Here is a 23,313-nt window from a genome sequence, read left to right as displayed (position 1 = left end):
ACTGTTATGGGGGATGTGTAGGTGACACTGTTATGGGGGGATGTGTAGATGACACTGTTATGGGGGATGTGTAGGTGACACTGTTATGGGGGATGTGTAGGTGACACTGTTATGGGGGATGTGTAGGTGACACTGTTATGGGGGATGTGTAGGTGACACTGTTATGGGGGGATGTGTAGGTGACACTGTTATGGGGGGATGTGTAGATGACACTGTTATGGGGGATGTGTAGGTGACACTGTTATGGGAGGAGGTGTAGATGACACTGTTATGGGGGATGTGTAGGTGACACTGTTATGGGGGATGTGTAGATGACACTGTTATGGGGGATGTGTAGATGACACTGTTATGGGGGATGTGTAGGTGACACTGTTATGGGAGGAGGTGTAGATGACACTGTTATGGGGGATGTGTAGATGACACTGTTATGGGGGGATGTGTAGGTGACACTGTTATGGGGGGATGTGTAGGTGACACTGTTATGGGGGATGTGTAGGTGACACTGTTATGGGGGATGTGTAGGTGACACTGTTATGGGGGGATGTGTAGGTGACACTGTTATGGGGGGATGTGTAGATGACACTGTTATGGGGGATGTGTAGGTGACACTGTTATGGGGGGATGTGTATATGACACTGTTATGGGGGATGTGTAGGTGACACTGTTATGGGGGATGTGTAGGTGACACTGTTATGGGAGGAGGTGTAGATGACACTGTTATGGGGGGATGTGTAGGTGACACTGTTATGGGGGGATGTGTAGGTGACACTGTTATGGGAGGAGGTGTAGATGACACTGTTATGGGGGATGTGTAGGTGACACTGTTATGGGGGATGTGTAGGTGACACTGTTATGGGAGGAGGTGTAGATGACACTGTTATGGGGGGATGTGTAGGTGACACTGTTATGGGGGGATGTGTAGATGACACTGTTATGGGGGATGTGTAGATGACACTGTTATGGGGGATGTGTAGGTGACACTGTTATGGGGGATGTGTAGGTGACACTGTTATGGGGGATGTGTAGGTGACACTGTTATGGGGGATGTGTAGATGACACTGTTATGGGGGATGTGTAGGTGACACTGTTATGGGGGGATGTGTAGATGACACTGTTATGGGGGATGTGTAGGTGACACTGTTATGGGGGATGTGTAGGTGACACTGTTATGGGGGATGTGTAGGTGACACTGTTATGGGGGATGTGTAGGTGACACTGTTATGGGGGGATGTGTAGGTGACACTGTTATGGGGGGATGTGTAGATGACACTGTTATGGGGGGATGTGTAGGTGACACTGTTATGGGGGGATGTGTAGGTGACACTGTTATGGGGGAGGTGACACTGTTATGGGGGAGGTGTAGATGACACTGTTATGGGGGATGTGTAGGTGACACTGTTATGGGGGATGTGTAGGTGACACTGTTATGGGGGATGTGTAGGTGACACTGTTATGGGAGGAGGTGTAGATGACACTGTTATGGGGGATGTGTAGGTGACACTGTTATGGGGGATGTGTAGATGACACTGTTATGGGGGATGTGTAGATGACACTGTTATGGGGGATGTGTAGATGACACTGTTATGGGGGATGTGTAGGTGACACTGTTATGGGAGGAGGTGTAGATGACACTGTTATGGGGGATGTGTAGATGACACTGTTATGGGGGGATGTGTAGGTGACACTGTTATGGGGGGATGTGTAGGTGACACTGTTATGGGGGATGTGTAGGTGACACTGTTATGGGGGATGTGTAGGTGACACTGTTATGGGGGATGTGTAGGTGACACTGTTATGGGGGGATGTGTAGGTGACACTGTTATGGGGGGATGTGTAGATGACACTGTTATGGGGGATGTGTAGGTGACACTGTTATGGGGGGATGTGCATATGACACTGTTATGGGGGATGTGTAGGTGACACTGTTATGGGGGATGTGTAGGTGACACTGTTATGGGAGGAGGTGTAGATGACACTGTTATGGGGGATGTGTAGGTGACACTGTTATGGGGGGATGTGTAGATGACACTGTTATGGGGGGATGTGTAGATGACACTGTTATGGGGGGATGTGTAGGTGACACTGTTATGGGGGGATGTGTAGGTGACACTGTTATGGGGGATGTGTAGGTGACACTGTTATGGGGGATGTGTAGGTGACACTGTTATGGGGGATGTGTAGGTGACACTGTTATGGGGGGATGTGTAGGTGACACTGTTATGGGGGGATGTGTAGGTGACACTGTTATGGGGGGGATGTGTAGGTGACACTGTTATGGGGGGATGTGTAGATGACACTGTTATGGGGGATGTGTAGGTGACACTGTTATGGGGGATGTGTAGGTGACACTGTTATGGGGGATGTGTAGGTGACACTGTTATGGGAGGAGGTGTAGATGACACTTTTATGGGGGATGTGTAGGTGACACTGTTATGGGGGGATGTGTAGGTGACACTGTTATGGGGGGATGTGTAGGTGACACTGTTATGGGGGATGTGTAGATGACACTGTTATGGGGGATGTGTAGGTGACACTGTTATGGGGGGATGTGTAGATGACACTGTTATGGGGGATGTGTAGGTGACACTGTTATGGGAGGAGGTGTAGATGACACTGTTATGGGGGGATGTGTAGGTGACACTGTTATGGGGGGATGTGTAGGTGACACTGTTATGGGGGGGATGTGTAGGTGACACTGTTATGGGGGATGTGTAGGTGACACTGTTATGGGGGATGTGTAGGTGACACTGTTATGGGGGGGATGTGTAGGTGACACTGTTATGGGGGGGATGTGTAGGTGACACTGTTATGGGGGATGTGTAGGTGACACTGTTATGGGGGATGTGTAGGTGACACTGTTATGGGGGATGTGTAGGTGACACTGTTATGGGGGATGTGTAGATGACACTGTTATGGGGGATGTGTAGGTGACACTGTTATGGGGGATGTGTAGATGACACTGTTATGGGGGATGTGTAGGCAGGTCCGGATTATAGGCGGGGCTCCCGGGGCTCGAGCCCCGGGGCCCCCACCATGTTGCCCCCCCTTGGGGCCCCCACCAGATCGCACCCTCTGCGCGCCCGCGTCCCCCCTCCTTCCTCCTGAGATGCCCGCTGCATCGCGCTGCATGGAGGAGCTGCCCGCCTCCATTGGCACAAGTGACAGTAACTCCGCCTCAACGCCCGCCATCCCCCCTCACAGTTGACACCGCCTCCCTGCCCGCCCCGGCACAGGTGACACCGCCTCCCAGCCTGCCCCGGCACAGGTGACACTGCGCTCGCCTCTCCGCCCGCCCTCCCAGCACAGGTGACCGCCTCCCGGCCCGCCCGTCCCCCCGCATGCAGCATGGCCGAGCTACCAACCCCCGCCCAAACAAGCAACCCCGCTCAACACCAACCTCCCCCCCACCCCTTGCTAGAACAAGCATGGGTATATATGCAATTACTGTGTATATATGTATATACTGTGTATATATGTATGTACAGCGTATATATGCATCTACTGTGTATAGGCGTATATACTGTATTTATACACGCATATATTTATATAAGCATATATGTGTGTACATTTAAATATATATATATATATATATATTGGGTATATGGTATGTATGTATATGCTGTATATACTGAATGTGTGTGTATTTGCTGTATATACTGAATGTGTGTGTATTTGCTGTATGTGTGTATATACTTTATGAGTTTATATATACTCTGTGTTTTAGTGTATAAATGTATATGAGTGTATAAATGTGTGTGTATAAATATATACTTGTGTGTATATATGGGTGCAAGTATACGAGTGTAGAACTTTATTTGTGTGTATATAAGTATATAAAGGTGTGTATATATCAGTGTGTAATTGTATAAACATGTCAGTATAAGAACATGTATGGGGGGCGTATATCTGGCCGCAAATTTGCTACCGGATATACTTCCCTCATAGGCGTCTTTAGTGCTTCGGTACGGTGAGCACAACGAGTACTCACTGTTTCGTGCTGTGGCCGCAAAAGAAATAGAGCGTGCTCTATCTATGGCCGTAAGAACGACCACGTAGCTCTATTCTCTACGGAGAGGGGAGGGGTGAGCCGCGATCACCTCTCCTCCTCTCCAGCGCGCCAGACGTGTGTATGTAGTTGTGTTACTAGGGATGAGGCGGCTGTATGTACTCGTGTTACTGGGGGGAAGCGAGGCTGTATGTAGCTGTGTTACTGGGGGCAAGGCGGCTGTATGTTGATGTGTTACTGGGGGTGAGGCGGCTGTATGTAGCTGTGTTACTGGGGGTGAGGCGGCTGTATGTAGCTGTGTTACTGGGGATGAGGCGGCTGTATGTAGCTGTGTTACTGGGGGTGAGGCGGCTGTATGTAGCTGTGTTACTGGGGGCGAGGCGGCTGTATGTAGCTGTGTTACTGGGGATGAGGCAGCTGTCTGTAGCTGTGTTACTGGGGATGAGGCGGCTGTATGTAGCAGTGTTACTGAGGGAGAGGCGGCTGTATGTAGCTGTGTTACTAGGAATGAGGCGGCTGTATGTAGCTGTGTTACTGGGGGCGAGGCGGCTGTATGTAACTGTGTTACTAGGGATGAGGCGTCTGTATGTAGTTGCGTTACTGGGGGGAAGTGAGGCGGTATGTAGCTGTGTTACTGGGGGCGAGGTAGCTGTATGTAGCTGTGTTACTGGGGGCGAGGTAGCTGTATGTAGCTGTGTTACTGGGGGCGAGGCGGCTGTATGTAGCTATGTTACTGGGGGCGAGGTAGCTGTATGTAGCTGTGTTACTGGGGGCGAGGCGGCTGTATGTAGCTGTGTTACTGGGGGCGAAGCGGCTGTATGTAGCTGTGTTACTAGGGATGAGGCGGCTGTATGTAGCTGTGTTACTAGGGATGAGGCGGCTGTATGTAGCTGTGTTACTGGGGGCGAGGTAGCTGTATGTAGCTGTGTTACTGGGGGCGAGGCGGCTGTATGTAGCTGTGTTACTGGGGGCGAGGTAGCTGTATGTAGCTGTGTTACTGGGGGCGAGGCGGCTGTATGTAGCTGTGTTACTGGGGGCGAAGCGGCTGTATGTAGCTGTGTTACTAGGGATGAGGCGGCTGTATGTAGCTGTGTTACTGGGGGCGAGCCGGCTGTATGTAGCTGTGTTACTGGGGATGAGGCGGCTGTATGTAGCTGTGTTACTGGTGATGAGGCGGCTGTATGTAGCTGTGTTACTGGGGATGAGGCGGCTGTATGTAGCTGTGTTACTGGGGGCGAGGTAGCTGTATGTAGCTGTGTTACTGGGGGCGAGGCGGCTGTATGTAGCTGTGTTACTGGGGGTGAGGCGGCTGTATATAGCTTTGTTACTGGGGGCGAGACGGCTGTATGTAGCTGTGTTACTGGGGGCGAGCCGGCTGTATGTAGCTGTGTTACTGGGGATGAGGCGGCTGTATGTAGCTGTGTTACTGGTGATGAGGCGGCTGTATGTAGCTGTGTTACAGGGGAGGAGGCGACTGTATGTAGCTGTGGTACTGCGGATGAGGCGGCTGTATGTAGCGGTGTTACTGGGGATGAGGCGGCTGTATATAGATGTGTTACTGGGGGCGAGGCGGCTGTATGTAGCTGTGTTACTGGGGATGAGGCCGCTGTATGTAGCTGTGTTACTAGGGGTGAGACGGCTGTATGTAGCTTTGTTACTGGGGGCGAGACGGCTGTATGTAGCTGTGTTACTGGGTTCGAGACGGCTGTATGTAGCTGTGTTACTGGGGATGAGACGGCTGTATGTAGCTGTGTTACTGGTGATGAGGCGGCTGTATGTAGCTGTGTTACTGGGGGCGAGGTAGCTGTATGTAGCGGTGTTACTGGGGATGAGGCGGCTATATGTAGCTGTGTTACTGGGGGCGAGGTAGCTGTATGTAGCTGTGTTACTGGGGGCGAGGCGGCTGTATGTAGCTGTGTTACTGGGGGCGAGGTAGCTGTATGTAGCTGTGTTACTGGGGGCGAGGCGGCTGTATGTAGCTGTGTTACTGGGGATGAGGTGGCTGTATGTAGCTGTGTTACTGGGGGCGAGGCGGCTGTATGTAGCTGTGTTACTCCGGATGAGGCAGCTGTATGTAGCTGTGTTACTGGGGATGAGGCGGCTGTATGTAGCTGTGTTACTGGGGGTGAGGCGGCTGTATGTAGCTGTGTTACTGCGGATGAGGCAGCTGTATGTAGCTGTGTTACTGGGGATGAGGCGGCTGTGTGTAGATGTGTTGCTGGGGGCTAGGCGGCTGTATGTAGCTGTGTTACTGGGGATGAGGCGGCTGTATGTAGCTGTGTTACTGGGGGCGAGGCGGCTGTATGTAGCTATGTTACTGCGGATGAGGCAGCTGTATGTAGCTGTGTTAGTGGGGATGAGGCGGCTGTGTGTAGCTGTGTTACTGCGGATGAGGCGGCTGTATGTAGCTGCTTTACTGGGGGCGAGACGGCTGTATGTAGCTGTGTTACTGGGGGGGAGGCGGCTGTGTGTAGCTGTGTTACTGGGGGCGAGGTAGCTGTATGTAGCTGTGTTACTGGGGGCGAGGTAGCTGTATGTAGCTGTGTTACTGGGGGCGAGGCGGCTGTATGTAGCTGTGTTACTGGGGGCGAGGTAGCTGTATGTAGCTGTGTTACTGGGGGCGAGGCGGCTGTATGTAGCTGTGTTACTGGGGGCGAAGCGGCTGTATGTAGCTGTGTTACTAGGGATGAGGCGGCTGTATGTAGCTGTGTTACTAGGGATGAGGCGGCTGTATGTAGCTGTGTTACTGGGGGCGAGGTAGCTGTATGTAGCTGTGTTACTGGGGGCGAGGCGGCTGTATGTAGCTGTGTTACTGGGGGCGAGGTAGCTGTATGTAGCTGTGTTACTGGGGGCGAGGCGGCTGTATGTAGCTGTGTTACTGGGGGCGAGGTAGCTGTATGTAGCTGTGTTACTGGGGGCGAGGCGGCTGTATGTAGCTGTGTTACTGGGGGCGAGGTAGCTGTATGTAGCTGTGTTACTGGGGGCGAGGCGGCTGTATGTAGCTGTGTTACTGGGGATGAGGTGGCTGTATGTAGCTGTGTTACTGGGGGCGAGGCGGCTGTATGTAGCTGTGTTACTCCGGATGAGGCAGCTGTATGTAGCTGTGTTACTGGGGATGAGGCGGCTGTATGTAGCTGTGTTACTGGGGGTGAGGCGGCTGTATGTAGCTGTGTTACTGCGGATGAGGCAGCTGTATGTAGCTGTGTTACTGGGGATGAGGCGGCTGTGTGTAGATGTGTTGCTGGGGGCTAGGCGGCTGTATGTAGCTGTGTTACTGTGGATGAGGCGGCTGTATGTAGCTGTGTTACTGGGGGCGAGGCGGCTGTATGTAGCTATGTTACTGCGGATGAGGCAGCTGTATGTAGCTGTGTTAGTGGGGATGAGGCGGCTGTGTGTAGCTGTGTTACTGCGGATGAGGCGGCTGTATGTAGCTGCTGTACTGGGGGCGAGACGGCTGTATGTAGCTGTGTTACTGGGGGGGAGGCGGCTGTGTGTAGCTGTGTTACTGGGGGCGAGGTAGCTGTATGTAGCTGTGTTACTGGGGGCGAGGTAGCTGTATGTAGCTGTGTTACTGGGGGCGAGGCGGCTGTATGTAGCTGTGTTACTGGGGGCGAGGTAGCTGTATGTAGCTGTGTTACTGGGGGCGAGGCGGCTGTATGTAGCTGTGTTACTGGGGGCGAAGCGGCTGTATGTAGCTGTGTTACTAGGGATGAGGCGGCTGTATGTAGCTGTGTTACTAGGGATGAGGCGGCTGTATGTAGCTGTGTTACTGGGGGCGAGGTAGCTGTATGTAGCTGTGTTACTGGGGGCGAGGCGGCTGTATGTAGCTGTGTTACTGGGGGCGAGGTAGCTGTATGTAGCTGTGTTACTGGGGGCGAGGCGGCTGTATGTAGCTGTGTTACTGGGGGCGAAGCGGCTGTATGTAGCTGTGTTACTAGGGATGAGGCGGCTGTATGTAGCTGTGTTACTGGGGGCGAGCCGGCTGTATGTAGCTGTGTTACTGGGGATGAGGCGGCTGTATGTAGCTGTGTTACTGGTGATGAGGCGGCTGTATGTAGCTGTGTTACTGGGGGCGAGGTAGCTGTATGTAGCAGTGTTACTGGGGATGAGGCGGCTGTATGTAGCTGTGTTACTGGGGGCGAGGTAGCTGTATGTAGCTGTGTTACTGGGGGCGAGCCGGCTGTATGTAGCTGTGTTACTGGGGATGAGGCGGCTGTATGTAGCTGTGTTACTGGTGATGAGGCGGCTGTATGTAGCTGTGTTACAGGGGAGGAGGCGACTGTATGTAGCTGTGGTACTGCGGATGAGGCGGCTGTATGTAGCGGTGTTACTGGGGATGAGGCGGCTGTATGTAGATGTGTTACTGGGGGCGAGGCGGCTGTATGTAGCTGTGTTACTGGGGATGAGGCCGCTGTATGTAGCTGTGTTACTAGGGGTGAGACGGCTGTATGTAGCTTTGTTACTGGGGGCGAGACGGCTGTATGTAGCTGTGTTACTGGGTTCGAGACGGCTGTATGTAGCTGTGTTACTGGGGATGAGACGGCTGTATGTAGCTGTGTTACTGGTGATGAGGCGGCTGTATGTAGCTGTGTTACTGGGGGCGAGGTAGCTGTATGTAGCGGTGTTACTGGGGATGAGGCGGCTATATGTAGCTGTGTTACTGGGGGCGAGGTAGCTGTATGTAGCTGTGTTACTGGGGGCGAGGCGGCTGTATGTAGCTGTGTTACTGAGGGCGAGGTAGCTGTATGTAGCTGTGTTACTGGGGGCGAGGCGGCTGTATGTAGCTGTGTTACTGGGGATGAGGTGGCTGTATGTAGCTGTGTTACTGGGGGCGAGGCGGCTGTATGTAGCTGTGTTACTCCGGATGAGGCAGCTGTATGTAGCTGTGTTACTGGGGATGAGGCGGCTGTATGTAGCTGTGTTACTGCGGATGAGGCAGCTGTATGTAGCTGTGTTACTGGGGATGAGGCGGCTGTGTGTAGATGTGTTGCTGGGGGCTAGGCGGCTGTATGTAGCTGTGTTACTGGGGATGAGGCGGCTGTATGTAGCTGTGTTACTGGGGGCGAGGCGGCTGTATGTAGCTATGTTACTGCGGATGAGGCAGCTGTATGTAGCTGTGTTACTGGGGATGAGGCGGCTGTGTGTAGCTGTGTTACTGCGGATGAGGCGGCTGTATGTAGCTGCTTTACTGGGGGCGAGACGGCTGTATGTAGCTGTGTTACTGGGGGCGAGACGGCTGTATGTAGCTGTGTTACTGGGGGTGAGACGGCTGTATGTAGCTGTGTTACTGGGGGGGAGGCGGCTGTATGTAGCTGTGTTACTGGGGGCGAGACGGCTGTATGTAGCTGTGTTACTGGGGGCGAGACGGCTGTATGTAGCTGTGTTACTGCTAGCATATTGGAAAGGAAGCAGGAAGACGTTTGTACGTTACACTCAGTGGGGGCCTCCACCAGATTTTGCGCCCAGGGGCCCCCACCAACCTTAATCCGGCCCTGTGTGTAGGTGACACTGTTATGCGGGATGTGTAGGTGACACTGTTATGGGGGGATGTGTAGGTGACACTGTTATGGGGGATGTGTAGGTGACACTGTTATGGGGGGATGTGTAGGTGACACTGTTATGGGGGATGTGTAGATGACACTGTTATGGGGGGATGTGTAGGTGACACTGTTATGGGGGGATGTGTAGGTGACACTGTTATGGGGGATGTGTAGGTGACACTTATGGGGGATGTGTAGGTGACACTGTTATGGGGGGATGGGTAGATGACACTGTTATGGGGGGATGTGTAGGTGACACTGTTATGGGGGATGTGTAGGTGACACTGTTATGGGGGGATGGGTAGATGACACTGTTATGGGGGGATGTGTAGATGACACTGTTATGGGGGGATGTGTAGGTGACACTGTTATGGGGGATGTGTAGGTGACACTGTTATGGGGGGATGTGTAGATGACACTGTTATGGGGGATGTGTAGGTGACACTGTTATGGGGGGGATGTGTGCATGACACTGTTATGGGGGATGTGTAGGTGACACTGTTATGGGGGGATGTGTAGATGACACTGTTATGGGGGATGTGTAGGTGACACTGTTATGGGGGGATGTGTAGATGACACTGTTATGGGGGATGTGTAGATGACACTGTTATGGGGGGATGTGTAGGTGACACTGTTATCGGGGATGTGTAGGTGACACTGTTATGGGGGCTTTTCATTAAAGGGGGCTCTGCTATTTCACTAGTGAGGGGAGGCTGCTCATTAAAGGAAATCCACCACCAGGATGAAGGATTGTAAAACAAGTATATATACATGTTGGTGTGTGCCCCCTCTGGCAGGATCTTCTCTTCTTTGTGATCTGTGGGTTCCCCAATTGAATATTACCACTGAGCCCAGTATATTACTCTGTGTCCATGGGGGGGCGTCTTTCTATAATTGGTTAGGTTCATCCTTTTGTTTATGGACTCCACAACCAGTGCACCAGGGCAGAGGGCTGGGCGGGCGCATGTGCCATGGCGTTGCCACCACTGACCAGTCATATCGTTCTCATATTTATCTCCCTGCGATCTGCTGATTGGGTGAATCAGCTCCGCGGGGTGTGATTGATAGCAAACTGCAATACCTGACACAACCTGCGGCCGCGGGGGCACTAGTCCTGTAAGAATGTTGATCCTTACACTTAGTGAATGCTGAGGCTTTGTTACAATTGTATCCAGTTCATACAGTCCATCATGTTATACTATTCCATCCAAACTGCACTTTGCTACAATGTATCTGCGCAGTAAACCGGAATAATCCTTCAGTGCAGGATATAATTGCAGCCATATATTGGGGCTCATTTAAGGGTCACGCTGCACTCTCGTCAGATTGTTTGGTGTTTTCCGGGATTACACGTCTGTGACAGGTATTGAAGAAGTGCACTGGGATTTTGGCGCATGAGATCCTTTTTTGGCGCAGCTGCTTCCATGCAACACAAATTGTGACTGATTCGGACTGAGCGCGGTTTTTAACTTTCAAATTGGGGCAGGTTTACTTACCCAGTCCTGCCGCGATCCCGCAGAGCGTTGTCCGATGACGATTCGGGTCTACTGTGATTCATGAAGCTCGTGGGCCCGAGTTCCTGCGTCCGTCGCTTCTGCGCCGAGGTCTGCTGGAGTTCACCTGCTTCTTCCCGGTGCATGTGTCCGAATCCGTCGGGTTGCCCGACGGCCCGCCCCCCAATTTCTATCGCGTGCAAGCCGATCCAATTGAGTGCGCTAAAATAGCGGAACAATTCGCCGCAAAACTCGCGAAACCTGATGAAAGTGCGGCGTTCAGACCCTTAGTAAATGAGCCCCATTGTGTTGCAAGATCAAGCACTTACATACACCATGTAAACTCTGTCGTAACTGAGCGGTGAAGTGACACATGCAGGATATCTGGCGAACAATCGTAGGGAATCCCGGTACAGGGCATTATACACGGACAATGCACTTTCAGTGAACTCCAGCGGGAGTGTAAGTAAATGAGCCCCATTGAGTCAATACGAGCTTTCGTCTTCTCTATTCACAGACAGAAAGCAGAGATCTTAAAGGTGCTGAGGAACTGATCCATTCAGGTTCTGACACAAGTGATCTGTATAACTGCCTCCATCTGTCACCTGCAGACTCTCCGGACTAACTCCTTGTGTATTCCACAGAAATATCCGGATTGTAGGTCTATGTCACCCCCTGCAGACCAATCCTGGTATTACATGTACTGGAAAGTGTATGTCCCCTCACTGACACTTATCTCTGCCGCTCTCCTGCTCCAACTGCAAGATGTAAGTTACATAGAGAGATCCTCAAATATTATCTATAGCAAATATTACATTATCTAATTATTATTTTATCATTTATCTCTTGTCTAATATCTATCTATCTATCTATCTATCTATCTCCTATCTATCTATCTATCTATCTATCTATCTATCTCCTATCTATCTCCTATCTCCTATCTATCTATCTCCTATCTATCTATCTATCTATCTATCTATCTATCTATCTATCTATCTATCTATCTCCTATCTATCTATCTATCTCCTATCTATCTATCTATCTATCTATCTATCTCCTATCTATCTATCTATCTATCTATCTATCTATCTCATATCTATCCATCTATCTATCTATCTATCTATCCATCTATCTATCTATCTATCTCATATCTATCTCATATCTATCTATCTATCTATCTATCTATCTTCTATCTATCTATCTATCTATCTATCTATCTATCTATCTATCTATCTATCTATCTATCTTCTATCTATCTATCTATCTCATATCTATCTCATATCTATCTATCTATCTATCTATCTATCTATCTCCTATCTATCTATCTATCTATCTATCTATCTATCTCATCTCTAACCATCTCCTATCTATCTACACCACTCATCAATTTAGGGATATTTGGTTTGTGGATGAAATTTTTAGGATGAACCTATAATCACCTCTAACCTTTACAGGTTAACTTAATGTCTCCTTCTTTAAGCTCTTGACCGTAAATGTCTAACTGTTTAATGCTCTATTAAATTTGATATATCTTGCTTAATATGGAATATATTTTAAGACAGTCCTCCTTATCATATTGTTCACATAGGACAACTAATAATTGATCAGCATTTACACCGCATTGGGAGGCTTCACCAGGATGTTCTTAGATAGAAGCGACCACTGAGCTTAGAGAGTCACAGAGAGACTGGAAGAGTCACAAAGAGACATCAGCAGGTTGTACCAGAGATACAGAGACTGAAAGAGTCACAGAGAGACATCAGCAGGTTGTAACAGAGATACAGAGACTGGAAGAGTCACAGAGACATCAGCAGGTTGTACCAGAGATACAGAGACTGGAAGAGTCACAGAGAGACATCAGCAGGTTGTACCAGAGATACAGAGACTGGAAGAGTCACAGAGAGACTTCAGCTGGTTGTACCAGAGGTACAGAGACTGGAAGAGTCACAGAGAGACATCAGCAGGTGGTACCATGGATACAGAGACTGGAAGAGTCACAGAGAGACATCAGCAGGTTGTACCAGAGATACAGAGACTGGAAGAGTCACAGAGAGACATCAGCAGGTTATACCAGAGATACAGAGACTGGAGGAGTTACAGAGAGACATCAGCAGGTTGTACCAGAGATACAGAGACTGGAAGAGTCACAGAGAGACATCAGCAGGTTATACCAGAGATACAGAGACTGGAAGAGTCACAGAGAGACATCAGCAGGTTATACCAGATATACAGAGACTGGAAGAGTCATAGAGAGACATCAGCAGGTTGTACCAGAGATACAGAGACTGGAAGAGTCACAGAGAGACATCAGCAGGTTGTACCAGAGATACAGAGACTGGAAGAGTCACAGAGAGACATCAGCAGGTTGTACCAGAGATACAGAGACTGGAAGAGTCACAGAGAGATATCAGCAGGTTGTACCAGAGATACAAAGACTGGAAGAGTCACACAGAGACATCAGCAGGTTGTACCAGAGCTACAGAGACTGGAAGAGTCACAGAGACATCAGCAGGTTGTACCAGAGATACAGAGACTGGAAGAGTCACACAGAGACATCAGCAGGTTGTACCAGAGATACAGAGACTGGAAGAGTCACAGAGAGACATCAGCAGGTTGTACCAGAGATACAGAGAGACTGGAAGAGTCACAGAGACATCAGCAGGTTGTACCAGAGATACAGAGACTGGAGGAGTCACAGAGAGACATCAGCAGGTTGTACCAGAGATACAGAGACTGGAGGAGTCACAGAGAGACATCAGCAGGTTGTACCAGAGATACAGAGACTGGAAGAGTCACAGAGAGACATCAGCAGGTTGTGCCAGAGATACAGAGACTGTAAGTGTCACAGAGAGACATCAGCAGGTTGTGCCAGAGATACAGAGACTGGAAGAGTCACAGAGAGACATCAGCAGGTTGTGCCAGAGATACAGAGACTGGAAGTGTCACAGAGAGACATCAGCAGGTTGTACCAGAGCTACAGAGACTGGAAGAGTCACAGAGACATCAGCAGGTTGTACCAGAGATACAGAGACTGGAAGAGTCACAGAGAGACATCAGCAGGTTGTGCCAGAGATACAGAGACTGTAAGTGTCACAGAGAGACATCAGCAGGTTGTGCCAGAGATACAGAGACTGGAAGAGTCACAGAGAGACATCAGCAGGTTGTGCCAGAGATACAGAGACTGGAAGTGTCACAGAGAGACATCAGCAGGTTGTACCAGAGATACAGAGACTGGAAGAGTCACAGAGAGACATCAGCAGGTTGTACCAGAGCTACAGAGACTGGAAGAGTCACAGAGACATCAGCAGGTTGTACCAGAGATACAGAGACTGGAAGAGTCACACAGAGACATCAGCAGGTTGTACCAGAGATACAGAGACTGGAAGAGTCACAGAGAGACATCAGCAGGTTGTACCAGAGATACAGAGACTGGAAGAGTCACAGAGAGACATCAGCAGGTTGTACCAGAGATACAGAGACTGGAGGAGTCACAGAGAGACATCAGCAGGTTGTACCAGAGATACAGAGACCGGAGGAGTCACAGAGAGACATCAGCAGGTTGTACCAGAGATACAGAGACTGGAAGAGTCACAGAGAGACATCAGCAGGTTGTGCCAGAGATACAGAGACTGTAAGTGTCACAGAGAGACATCAGCAGGTTGTGCCAGAGATACAGAGACTGGAAGAGTCACAGAGAGACATCAGCAGGTTATACCAGAGATACAGAGAGACTGGAAGAGTCACAGAGAGACATCAGGAGGTTGTACCAGAGATACAGAGACTGGAAGAGTCACAGAGAGACATCAGCAGGTTGTACCAGGGATACAGAGACTGGAAGTGTCACAGAGAGACATCAGCAGGTTGTGCCAGAGATACAGAGACTGGAAGAGTCACAGAGAGACATCAGCAGGTTGTACCAGAGATACAGAGACTGGAAGAGTCACAGAGAGACATCAGCAGGTTGTCCCAGAGATACAAAGACTGGAAGAGTCACAGAGAGACATCAGCAGGTTGTACCAGAGATACAGAGACTGGAAGAGTCACAGAGAGACATCAGCAGGTTGTCCCAGAGATACAGAGACTGGAAGAGTCACAGAGAGACATCAGCGGGTTGTACCAGAGATACAGAGAGACTGGAATAGTCACAGAGAGACATCAGCAGGTTGTACCAGAGATACAGAGACTGGAAGAGTCACAGAGAGACATCAGCAGGTTTTAACAGAGATACAGAGACTGGAAGAGTCACAGAGAGACATCAGCAGGTTGTACCAGGGATACAGAGACTGGAAGAGTCACAGAGAGACATCAGCAGGTTGTCCCAGAGATACAGAGACTGGAAGAGTCACAGAAAGACATCAGCAGGTTTTAACAGAGATACAGAGACTGGAAGAGTCACAGAGAGACATCAGCAGGTTGTACCAGAAATACAGAGACTGGAGGAGTCACAGAGAGACATCAGCAGGTTGTACCAGGGATACAGAGACTGGAAGAGTCATAGAGAGACATCATCAGGTTGTACCATAAATACAGAGACTGGAAGAGTCACAGAGAGACATCAGCAGGTTGTACCAGAGATACAGAGACTGGAAGAGTCACAGAGAGACATCAGCAGGTTGTACCAGAGATACAGAGACTGGAAGAGTCACAGAGAGACATCAGCAGGTTGTACCAGAGATACAGAGACTGGAGGAGTCACAGAGAGACATCAGCAGGTTGTACCAGAGATACAGAGACCGGAGGAGTCACAGAGAGACATCAGCAGGTTGTACCAGAGATACAGAGACTGGAAGAGTCACAGAGAGACATCAGCAGGTTGTGCCAGAGATACAGAGACTGTAAGTGTCATAGAGAGACATCAGCAGGTTGTGCCAGAGATACAGAGAGACTGGAAGAGTCACAGAGAGACATCAGGAGGTTGTACCAGAGATACAGAGACTGGAAGAGTCACAGAGAGACATCAGGAGGTTGTACCAGAGATACAGAGACTGGAAGAGTCACAGAGAGACATCAGCAGGTTGTACCAGAGATACAGAGACTGGAAGAGTCACAGAGAGACATCAGCAGGTTGTACCAGGGATACAGAGACTGGAGGAGTCACAGAGAGACATCAGCAGGTTGTACCAGAGATACAGAGACTAGAAGAGTCACAGAGACATCAGCAGGTTGTACCAGAGATACAGAGACTGGAAGAGTCACAGAGAGACATCCGCATATAGTGCCAGAGATACAGAGACACTAGAAGAGTCACAGAGAGACATCAGCAGGTTGTACCAGAGATACAGAGACACTAGAAGAGTCACAGAGAGACATCAGCAGGTTGTACCAGAACTAAAGAGACTGGAAGAGACACAGAGAGACATCAGCAGGTTGTACCAGAGATACAGAGACTGGAAGAGTCACAGAGAGACATCAGCAGGTTGTACCAGAACTAAAGAGACTGGAAGAGACACAGAGAGACATCAGCAGGTTGTACCAGAGATACAGAGACACTGGAAGAGTCACAGAGAGACATCAGCAGGTTGTACCAGAGCTACAGAGAGACTGAAAGAGTCACAGAGAGACATCAGCAGGTTGTACCAGAGCTACAGAGAGACTGGAAGGGTCACAGAGAGACATCAGCAGGTTGTACCAGAGATACAGAGACACTGGAAGAGTCACAGAGAGACATCAGCAGGTTGTACCAGAGCTACAGAGAGACTGGAAGAGTCACAGAGAGACATCAGCAGGTTGTACCAGAGATACAGAGACTGGAAGAGTCACAGAGAGACATCAGCAGGTTGTACCAGAGATACAGAGAGACTGGAAGAGTCACAGAGAGACATCAGCAGGTTGTACCAGAGCTAAAGAGACTGGAAGAGACACAGAGAGACATCAGCAGGTTGTACCAGAGATACAGAGACTGGAAGAGTCACAGAGAGACATCAGCAGGTTGGACTGCAGGAATTAACAAACCCAAACCTTAAATTTGGTACTTGACCCTGTACTTTGATAAACCATCCAACCGTTTGGTACTTGACCTTGTACTTTGATAAACCATCCAACCGTTTGGTACTTGACCTTGTACTTTGATAAACCTTCCATCCGTTTGGTACTTGACCCTGTACCTTGATCAACCATCCAACTGTTTGGTACTTGACCTTGTACTTTGATAAACCTTCCATCCGTTTGGTACTTGACCGTGTACCTAGACTAACCACCCAACCGTCTGGTACTTGACCGTGTACCTAGATTACCACCCAACCGTCTGGTACTTGACCGTGTACCTAGACTAACCACCCATCAACAGACCGGGAAACTAAATGTTTGGGTAATGTGGGAAGGCCACAGCGTTTATTAACAACTAATATAAATTATTAAATAACGTTATAAATTAAAACATTTCCCAACTTGCTAGGCCCGCTTGGCATCTTCAAAATCTTGAGAACCAACTTCGCCCGAAATGGCGGCTGCGTCCCTGCAGCCGGCATGTGGGCATCTTCCAGCGCCTTAGGGCCTGTGTAACTTCCGCCTTCGCTGTGACAACTGTAGGAAAACAGAAGGAAACAGCCAGAACCAAGGAAAGAAGAGCTGAAAAGAAATAATTCTGAGGGCAGGGTGGGAGGGTGACTTCTCGCCTCTTTGGTCCAGGGGGCAGAAGGAAAGAGGCCCCCCCCACGTGCTCTCGGACTTTATAAAACCACCGGGCGGGTCCTTACCCGCCCCCAAACACCGCCTCCTGTGACCTCACACGGGAGGAGTAAAGGGGCAAGCCCCACCAGCCTACCAGAAGGCTTGAAACCACCCCCTACAGTCCTCAGCCCCTTCGCTATTTGCTTTGGGGCTTGTTAGACTGCAGGGATTAACAAACCCAAACCTTAAATTTGGTACTTGACCCTGTACTTTGATAAACCATCCAACCGTTTGGTACTTGACCTTGTACTTTGATAAACCATCCAACCGTTTGGTACTTGACCTTGTACTTTGATAAACCATCCAACCGTTTGGTACTTGACCTTGTACTTTGATAAACCATCCAACCGTTTGGTACTTGACCCTGTACCTTGATCAACCATCCAACTGTTTGGTACTTGACCTTGTACTTTGATAAACCTTCCATCCGTTTGGTACTTGACCCTGTACCTTGATCAACCATCCAACTGTTTGGTACTTGACCTTGTACTTTGATAAACCTTCCATCCGTTTGGTACTTGACCGTGTACCTAGACTAACCACCCAACCGTCTGGTACTTGACCGTGTACCTAGATTACCACCCAACCGTCTGGTACCTGACCGTGTACCTAGACTAACCACCCATCAACAGACCGGGAAACTAAATGTTTGGGTAATGTGGGAAGGCCACAGCGTTTATTAACAACTAATATAAATTATTAAATAACGTTATAAATTAAAACATTTCCCAACTTGCTAGGCCCGCTTGGCATCTTCAAAATCTTGAGAACCAACTTCGCCCGAAATGGCGGCTGCGTCCCTGCAGCCGGCATGTGGGCATCTTCCAGCGCCTTAGGGCCTGTGTAACTTCCGCCTTCGCTGTGACAACTGTAGGAAAACAGAAGGAAACAGCCAGAACCAAGGAAAGAAGAGCTGAAAAGAAATAATTCTGAGGGCAGGGTGGGAGGGTGACTTCTCGCCTCTTTGGTCCAGGGGGCAGAAGGAAAGAGGCCCCCCCCACGTGCTCTCGGACTTTATAAAACCACCGGGCGGGTCCTTACCCGCCCCCAAACACCGCCTCCTGTGACCTCACACGGGAGGAGTAAAGGGGCAAGCCCCACCAGCCTACCAGAAGGCTTGAAACCACCCCCTACAGTCCTCAGCCCCTTCGCTATTTGCTTTGGGGCTTGTTAGACTGCAGGGATTAACAAACCCAAACCTTAAATTTGGTACTTGACCCTGTACTTTGATAAACCATCCAACCGTTTGGTACTTGACCTTGTACTTTGATAAACCATCCAACCGTTTGGTACTTGACCTTGTACTTTGATAAACCATCCAACCGTTTGGTACTTGACCTTGTACTTTGATAAACCATCCAACCGTTTGGTACTTGACCCTGTACCTTGATCAACCATCCAACTGTTTGGTACTTGACCTTGTACTTTGATAAACCTTCCATCCGTTTGGTACTTGACCCTGTACCTTGATCAACCATCCAACTGTTTGGTACTTGACCTTGTACTTTGATAAACCTTCCATCCGTTTGGTACTTGACCGTGTACCTAGACTAACCACCCAACCGTCTGGTACTTGACCGTGTACCTAGATTACCACCCAACCGTCTGGTACCTGACCGTGTACCTAGACTAACCACCCATCAACAGACCGGGAAACTAAATGTTTGGGTAATGTGGGAAGGCCACAGCGTTTATTAACAACTAATATAAATTATTAAATAACGTTATAAATTAAAACATTTCCCAACTTGCTAGGCCCGCTTGGCATCTTCAAAATCTTGAGAACCAACTTCGCCCGAAATGGCGGCTGCGTCCCTGCAGCCGGCATGTGGGCATCTTCCAGCGCCTTAGGGCCTGTGTAACTTCCGCCACGGAGCAGCCTCCTCCCTCCTACCACCGGCTGCGACCCCCCACACGGACCAAGGCCATGGCCTTCTCAGCCTGCTCCCGCAGGCCGAGAAGGAAAATATTCACCTCAATGGAATTGAGATGGACCCCGTCGCATTAAAAGAGGTGGTTATCCTATACGCCACTCCTCCCAGGGACACCATGTATTTTTGATAATCAGGACTTTCCTTGCTCTCGTGAATAGGATACCTGACCCATTAACTGCACGAAGACATGCCTGCAAAACCCACAAGACTTCCTTCAAGGGACTAGTTATCCGGGGTGAGATGTGCCTTTTGTGCTACCCAGGATTATCCTTTACCGACTTTAAGTTACTGCATTTACCCAAAACCAGGGATCGAAACCGCAAAAGCTCGCAACTAGTTATGGAAAGTTTTTGGACACTTCCATCTTTCTCTGCACTAAGACACCCGCCCTATCGAAGGAGACGTACGTAACCGCCACAACCTCCTACCATATAGTGTCATTGACCGAGGGAATTTGGAAAAATTCTCGATTTTCGAACTTCAAAAATGTTCTACTTTTACCACACATAGTCATAACCGAAAAACAAACTTAGTAACTAGCATAACCGAATGTCTACTTTATGACTCCGTGGTTTTTTATGCATACTCTTATTTTTGTAGGATGTTCTGGGCCTTAGAACGTAGGGTGCGATTTTTCACATTTTCATAAAAACCGCAAAAACCTGAGGGACCTGCTCTGGTTTCAAATCACTAAATAAAGGAAAACCCCATAAATTATCCCATTATAGAAACTACACACCTCAATGTATGTGAAACAACTTTTATGAAGTTTGTTAACCCTTTAATTGTTTTACGGGGGTTGAAACAAAATCGGATGCAATTATGAAAGTACATATTTTTGGCTAAATTAATGTGTCTTTCAAAAATGAGACAAATTCTCAGTGAATAAAATACCAAAACGCTCCACAAAATTTGATACCCAAACCCCCCCGCGTATAGCAATCCCCCATATGTGGTGGTGACTGCTGTACGGGCACACGCCAGGGCATGGAGGGGAAGCTGCGCCATTCACAGCAGATTATGCATTGTCCCTTTTTATTGGCTATACAATCTTTATTTTCATTTATTTTTATTTTTTAGTATTTAGGCAATTTGGACATATAAGGGCTTATTTATTGCGACATGCGATGCACTTTAAAAATAAAAAATTATTCTGACTGGGATTTGAACCTAGAACCTGCAGTGTCCATGAACAATAATGACACAGCGTCTCAACCACCTGAGCTATAACTTCCGTGCTACATTTTAGTGGGTTATTGGCTTATTGATGGGATTTTATTAACTCTTGAATGTATGGGGGAAAGGAAAATTGTCAATTTTGGTTCCTTTCTTTGTGTTTTTTTTTTTTTTTTTTTTTTTTTTTTGGAGGGGGTCGTACACCGAACACTAACAATACTATATTATCTATAACGTACAGATCACTATGATTACGTTGATACCTCATTTATATAGTTTTTCATTTATATTTACAATTTTACTGGAAAAAAGTAATATAGAGGAAATCTCATTTGTTTTTGCATCGCCATCTTTTCTGAGACATAACTATAATATTTTTTGGTTGACAGAGCTAGTTTAGGGCTTATTTTTTACATGTTGAGTTGTCTCTTCCCTTGATACCATTGCGGCGCTAATTTTTTTTTTTTTTTTTTTTTTTATCACGTATTAGAACATTTTTGTGAAGAGATTATATGAAAAATTTACATTTTTATCGAGTTTTTCGGGTTTGTTTTTACGGCAGTCAGCAAGCGGGTCCAATAATGTTACTAAGTTATTGCCTGTTCAAGATATTCTACACCTTACACAGTGTAATACAGATGTATTCACTGTGTAATGCTCAGCGTGTTACGCATGCTCAGTGTTACAGTCGGGTCCTGCCAGAAGGCACGGACCCAGCTCCCGGAAGGAGGATCGCGCAGCCCCGGGCACTGGCAGTCCCTGGGCTGCGATCCCTAAATGTGTTACCCCGTCCTGCGTTAGCTAAATTCCCTAAGCCCACAGGTGTATCCTGACTGCCTTCTAATTGTGTGATCAGTGATCTAATGGACGTGATGACCTCTGTTCTTGTGTGATGACCTCTGTGTTCTTGTGTGATGAGATAATGGATGTGATGACCTCTGTGCTCTTGTGTGATGAGGTAATGGACGTGATGAACTCCGTGCTCTTGTGTGAGGAGGTAATGGCCGACCACGAGGGGAGGCCACTGAACTCACCGGATGAAGTCTTCGCTGGTGGAGCTGACGTGTCCTGATGAGAAGACTGTGCTTTGTCCTGTTCAGATGGTTGGTGATGTTCGGAAGCTGAAGTGATGCGTTGAGGTGGTTTCTTGATGATGTCAGAGCTGCGAAGTGGAGCTTGAGAGCCTTGGCTGCCATGACGGGATGACCTCTGGGACTGCGGTGGCTGTAGATGAGCTGAGGATCTGTTTTCGGATTCCTGGCGAGTTGTTGGATGCTCTGATGACCGCCTGGAGAGCTTGGTCAGGCGGTGAGGGAAGTCTCTGCGGCGTTGTCGGTAGTCTCGGTGCCGGGTGCGGGCGTGTGAGTGCGCCACCTCGCGGCCACTGGAACCCGGTGACGTTGTAGTGTCTGCGACGTCCTGATGATGCGTACTCCGTGATGATGCGTCCTCCGTGATGTCTGGGAGTCCATTCTGCTGTGCCGTTGCTGCTCGTTGGACGGGGATCTGTGGCTCCTGTCTCTGTGGTGCACCGTGGGCATAGAGGTCTCTACCGCATCAAGGGTATGCAGAGAGGACTCAGGGGAATAGGAGAAGGGAAAAGGAGCTGCCCAGGGATCCAGGGCTGTGGTGTTGGCTGGGCCGGGGGGCATGGTGGTGGGGGGGGGGGGAGGAGAGGGCCAGGACGCAGGCTGGTGATAGCGCTGCTGGCGGCTGAGTTGGTGGGGGGGGGGGAGGGTATGTGACAGGGAGGGCCTGGGGCTGGCTGGGGAGTAGGCCCGGGCCTGATGTAGGGCCTGGGTGAGGAGCAGGCCTGAGGCCTTGTATGGGGCCTGGGGCTGCATAGGGGGGTAGGCCAGAGGCCTAGTATTGGGCCTGGGGCTGCATAGGGGGGTAGGCCAGAGGCCTAGTGTTGGGCCTGGGGCTGCATAGGGGGGTAGGCCAGAGGCCTAGTGTTGGGCCTGGGGCTGCATAGGGGGGTAGGCCAGAGGCCTAGTGTTGGGCCTGGGGCTGAATAGGGGGGTAGGCCAGAGGCCTAGTGTTGGGCCTGGGGCTGAATAGGGGGGTAGGCCAGAGGCCTAGTGTTGGGCCTGGGGCTGAATAGGGGGGTAGGCCAGAGGCCTAGTGTTGGGCCTGGGGCTGAATAGGGGGGTAGGCCAGAGGCCTAGTGTTGGGCCTGGGGCTGAATAGGGGGGTAGGCCAGAGGCCTAGTGTTGGGCCTGGGGCTGAATAGGGGGGTAGGCCAGAGGCCTAGTGTTGGGCCTGGGGCTGAATAGGGGGGTAGGCCAGAGGCCTAGTGTTGGGCCTGGGGCTGCCTGGAGATCCTGCCGCGCCAAGGAGAGTGCTGGGGGAGGGGGTGGCATTGAGAGGAGGAGAGCCTGGGGCTGCCGGTGGGACACGGAGGCACCACACGACGGTATGAGGGGGAGCCATGAGGAGAACGCCGCGGAGGGGAAGGCCTTATGTCCCCTGCTGGCTACCGGGTGGGCCGGGCC

At 49.8% G+C, this 23,313-nt stretch overlaps 1 long non-coding RNA gene across 1 annotated transcript in view; it reads left to right on the top strand.

Moving 5' to 3' along the window:
• Positions 1-23,313, top strand: part of LOC140120737 (uncharacterized) — a 53,110-nt gene that overhangs the window by 12,587 nt on the left and 17,210 nt on the right. The window contains exon 2 of the long non-coding RNA XR_011853966.1: positions 11,684-11,806. This is a non-coding gene — a long non-coding RNA (uncharacterized lncRNA). The remainder of the gene's footprint in view (positions 1-11,683; positions 11,807-23,313) is intronic.

The sequence above is a fragment of the Engystomops pustulosus genome, chromosome 3 (assembly GCF_040894005.1).
Source record: "Engystomops pustulosus chromosome 3, aEngPut4.maternal, whole genome shotgun sequence".
NCBI lineage: Eukaryota > Metazoa > Chordata > Amphibia > Anura > Leptodactylidae > Engystomops > Engystomops pustulosus.
This window is presented reverse-complemented; position numbering and strand designations above follow the sequence as displayed.